The sequence below is a fragment of the Malania oleifera genome, chromosome 1 (genome assembly GCF_029873635.1).
Source record: "Malania oleifera isolate guangnan ecotype guangnan chromosome 1, ASM2987363v1, whole genome shotgun sequence".
In the NCBI taxonomy this organism is placed as follows: Eukaryota; Viridiplantae; Streptophyta; class Magnoliopsida; order Santalales; family Ximeniaceae; genus Malania; species Malania oleifera.
This window is the reverse complement of record NC_080417.1, coordinates 121,914,843-121,919,728: the sequence shown is the minus strand read 5'-3', so window position 1 is coordinate 121,919,728 and position 4,886 is coordinate 121,914,843. Positions and strand designations below refer to the sequence as shown.

At 33.9% G+C, this 4,886-nt stretch overlaps 1 non-coding gene across 1 annotated transcript; it reads right to left on the bottom strand.

The window, feature by feature from the left end:
* Positions 1–4,267: 4,267 nt before the first annotated feature.
* LOC131147441 (small nucleolar RNA snoR109) lies at positions 4,268–4,365 on the bottom strand. The gene has a single exon (XR_009134820.1). It is a non-coding gene; the product is annotated as a small nucleolar RNA snoR109 (small nucleolar RNA).
* Positions 4,366–4,886: the final 521 nt, after the last annotated feature.

The window sequence follows — 4,886 nt, the reverse complement described above, 5'->3', positions numbered from 1 at the left end:
AGATTGCCCACAAATTTCGGGTGCTTCTGCTTCACTTTAACTAATTTTACCATATCAGGCAATTCAAAGCAGTCCAAAAGGGTAAGAAGCGATCCGAATAAATTTTGGATTTTCAGAGCATGAAAACTGAGAAAATCTCCTTTTTTGATTTATTTATTATTTATTTATATTATTTATTTTGGGGTTTTGTTAGTAATTTTGGACACTTCCACTCCTTGTTGATCAATTTGGACTGTCTTGGGTGATTCTGAGTAGTTTGAAAGGGTTAAGAGCATCTCGAGCAAATTTTGAGTTTCGACATGAAAATCGAGAAGATTTCCCAACACATTTTAGGTGCTTCCGCTTCTCTTTGACTAATTTTTACTGTTTCAGGCAATTCAAAGCAGTCCAAAAGGATAAGAAGCGATCGAATAAATTTTGGATTTTCGGAGCATGAAAACCAAGAAAATCTCATTTTTTGATTTATTTATTATTTATTTATAATATTTATTTTGGGGTTTTGTTAGTAATTTTGGATTTTTATTTTAGTTTATTTTTTAAAAAGGAAAAAACAAAAAAAAAATTATAAAGAAAAAATTGGGTCTAGCATGTAGCAGCATGCGCACAAGCGTGGCGGACCACGCATATACGTGCGAGCACACGCCCTGTTGACTCTACGAGTCTAATCCTATTTTGATAATGACAAATCACTTGATATTTGATCTGCGCATTGAATTCATGAACAGGACTTACACTAAGCATTCACGGAAAGATAACGAGCCATGGAAGCCATAAAGTAAAGCTGATACATTTTAAAATACACCATTGAACTCAAAGAGTATGAGAATTAAGATGCAAGCGGAAATGTTCAAGAATATTTTGGGAATGGGTATTTAGAACTCATGTGCTTACATTTTCATATGATTTAATTTGAGACTCAATATAACTTAGAATGATTTTAGGATTCATGCATTTCATGTACATCATTAGGAAACTCTCATGGACTTAGAAATGTTCTTAAAATCATGAAAAATATATTTTATAAAAGACCCAAGAAAAGGAACAATATATAATTTTAAATTAGAAAAGAAAATTTGAGAAAAAGGGGACTTCGGTAGCCTGAACTCAACCTCAGGCGCCTGAAGAATTTCTTTGGTAGCCTGAAGAATTAAATGGGAAAGACAGAACCTGGCATAGGTACTTCGGTCGCCTAACCCTAGAACCTCAGGCGCCTGATGTTGTCACTTCAAGAGCTTGAACCCCACTTCGGTTGCCTGAACCTGCACGAAACTTAAAATTCAGATTTTGATTAAAAAGACTCGCGAGCTATTTTATTTATCCAAAGGCTAAGATCATTCCTAAGGTTAATATACTATATATTCTGAATATCTAAACCCTAGAACATAGGTTAGACACACAAGAAAGAGAAGAACACACCTTATTGCAAGAACATTGAAAATCTACTCCTAGTGCTATACGATTGCCTACACTTCAATCTCTATTCTTCAAGCTTGGGAAAATCAACTCAGATTCTCAAAGGGAACTTGTTTACTCTTCTGTACTTCAATCTAGTATTGAGGTTTGATTTTTCAAGTTATTAGTCTTACGAACTTTTCATCTCATCTCATTGCTTGTTTTTTACTAGCATTGGAAAAGTTTTGATCTTGAGTGTGCTTTTTCGTATAAAAATTAATTTTTGAAGAGATCATTACTTGAGAAAGGTTATTTAACTTGGTTGATTGAATTTTGATTCAAGAGCATAAAAATATACATATATTTTTCAAAGAGCTTATTATTGAAAAACCTAGTTTGATTAAAAATGTGATCTTGAAAGTATCTATACATATACATAACTATTTTAAACAAGATCATTATTTGATTTAAGTGTGTGTTTTCTAAAAGATTTATATTTTAGATATATTAAAACTTGATTAGATTTCCTTGGTACTTATAACCATACAATTAATTGAAGGATATTTTCTAAAAATTAATATACTCAAATTGTGATTGAATACATCAACTAAAACTTTGTGATTTTGATTGAGTTTGTAGTCAAGACAAAGTTTTTTTTTAACTAGCTCACATCAAACATACTTGTGCATCTTTACAAAGTGAATCAAGAACCCTAGTTGACTCCAAGGCATTTCAAATATCTCTTTACTTGGAAGTTGTGGTTAAATAGGGATTTGTGTGTTGAAGCATATCATACATAAAACGATTATATCGTTTTTCATACATTCATGAGTTTCAAGTTATATCATATGTTAATGTGCTAGGAAATTGAATTGTACTCACAAACTTTTGTTAGAAGCATTGTTTTGTGTGTTGTTTTCCAGATTCTATTGTATACACGGTTCGGTGTGTGAACCGCTGTGTGAGGAGAGAGCTGTACCTCTTATTAAGCAGTGGAGTAGGAGGAAGTTGTGCCTCTTGTAAGCAGCGGATTGTAAGGGAAGCTCCGTACCACTTTAAGGAGCAGGGTTTTAGTAAATCCTTGAGTGGTTGCTCAAGCCGAGGACGTAGGCCAAGTTGACTGAACCTCGTAAAACTGTGTTTGCCCTCTCTCTTCCCTTCACTCTTTATTTTCAGCATTGCATTTAAATTGTGTATATTGCATGCATAGATTGAATAGTCGTACACATACATAATTGAGTAACAAGAAGTTGCTGGTAAATTTTGAAGAAGAGTTTAAGAGGTAACTAAGTGCCTTAGAATTTTTTAAATACCCAATTTACCCCCCCTTTTGGGATTACACCTGATTCAACACGCTCGACTTGGGAAAACGGTGTCATTTTGTTTTACCTTTTGTTTTTTTAGCTCAAAAAAATTGAAAATTGATATAAAAAATAAGAAAAAATCCTCAAAATGATATCGTTTTGCCTAGGGGCTGTCTTTAGCCTCCCAAACCTATTTTGGTCCAATTTTCTCTAGTTTTTTTGAATAAATTTTTTATAAAAAAAAAAACTCTTTTTAATCTCCCACTTCCTATTTTTACTCACCCACTAACCCCCACTCTTCTAAAATTCTTAAAATCCTCTTAAAAAATTTTATATATATATATATATATATATATATATATCTCCTCACTTCCCCTATTTTTCTCCCCTTTTTTTTTTGTCTCACTATTCCCTATGTTTCATATTCTATAAAGTCTCTAGGAGCTACAAGATTGAGGAGGACTCTTCTAGATTTTCACTAACTCTCTTCTTACCTTTCTCTCCCTCTCCTCATCTCTCTCTCTCTCTCTCTCTCTCTCTCTCTCTCTCTCTCTCTCTCTCTCTCTCTCTCTCTCACACACACACACACACACACACATTAATCCCTCTCTTTCACCAACTCTCTCTCCCTCACCAATTCGCTCAATGTATCTCTCCCCGCACTCTCGCTCGAGGTCTTTCTGTCACTACGTTCCTAGGAGCAAAAGGTGCCCCAGGGTGGGCGAATAAAAAGTGTTTTGATATTTTTGTGAAAAATGGATGTTGGAGTCGCCACTAACCTTTTGGAATGTGGTTAGAACACATGATTACTATCCAATTAAAGGTAGAATGGTCTGCATATACCAAAGTAGGATTCAGGAGTTCGGTTATGTGAGGAAAAGGTATTAGCACCACTTACACACCCGTTCTTACAAACGGTACCTAATTAATTAATGACTATCCCAAATTAAATTCCAACAACCTTTTAACAAATTGTCTGAGTATACAGTTGAATAAGCAAACATGACAATGAATCAAACCCTGGAAGCTAAGTGTGCTACAAACAAACATGGAAAAAAATACAAAACAAATTATGGACACGAAATAACATAATAACAATACGAAAACCAATCAAATCCTAGGATCAATATGAATATGAAAAAAATTAAATAGTGTGATCAGGTCCTAAATGAGTAAACCACAAAATATATAACAATAATGAACATTAATATACATACTCAAATAATACAACCATAACAAACCTAAATGAATAAATAAGTAAAAATATATAACAATGGCGAATATGAATATACAAAATTAAATAATACAACAATAAAAAGCCTAAATTAAAAATGAAAAAGTAACAACCATTACGGCAAAAATAATAAATCATGATAACGGTATTGAATAATGCAACAATAATCAACAAATATGAGCACACAACAAAAATATTAAATAACAATAAACATAAATTTACTTAATATAGCTTAGGATTATGTCAGGCACCGACGGCGAAACATCTAATCAACACCAGAACATCCATTAGCACAAATATAAGCAAGAAAGAAAAATGATATATCAAAGCGAATAAAAAATGTAAGAAGCTCGGGAGGCGGATTCGTCGACGAATATCACAAAATCTCGCGACAATTGGCTAATCAACTTCTCTATATTTATTTAGCTACAACCGCTTTGGGAAGTCGAGATCAAGGGCATTGATCGCCCTAATCTTGGCACATGTAGCCGTATATGGTGGTGTGTGTTAATGTGTGTGTTGCTGTGTGTGTAAAAGTGTGTGTAAGAGTATGTGTGTAAGTGTGTGGGTTGTGTGTTTAGAGTGTGTGCATGAGTGTGTGTAAAAGTGTGTGTGCATGAGTGTGTGTTAAAGTGTGTGCATGAGTGTGTGTTAAAGTGTGTGTATATGTGTATAAATGTGTGTGTTAAGGTGTGTGTATAATGCGTTCAATTGTGGGTGTTGGTGTGTGTTAATAGTGCGTGTATAAGTGTGTGTAACAATGGGTGTTAAAGTGTGTGTTGTGTGTTAACAATGAGTGTAAATGTGTGTAAACACATGTTAGTAGAATGTGTGAATGTGTGTGCAAGTGTGTGAGTTAGTGAGTTAGTGAGTGAGTGAGTTCATATGTGTGAGTTAGTGAGTGCATTAGTGTGTGAGTTAATGAGTGAGTTAGTATATGAGCTAGTAAGTGAGTT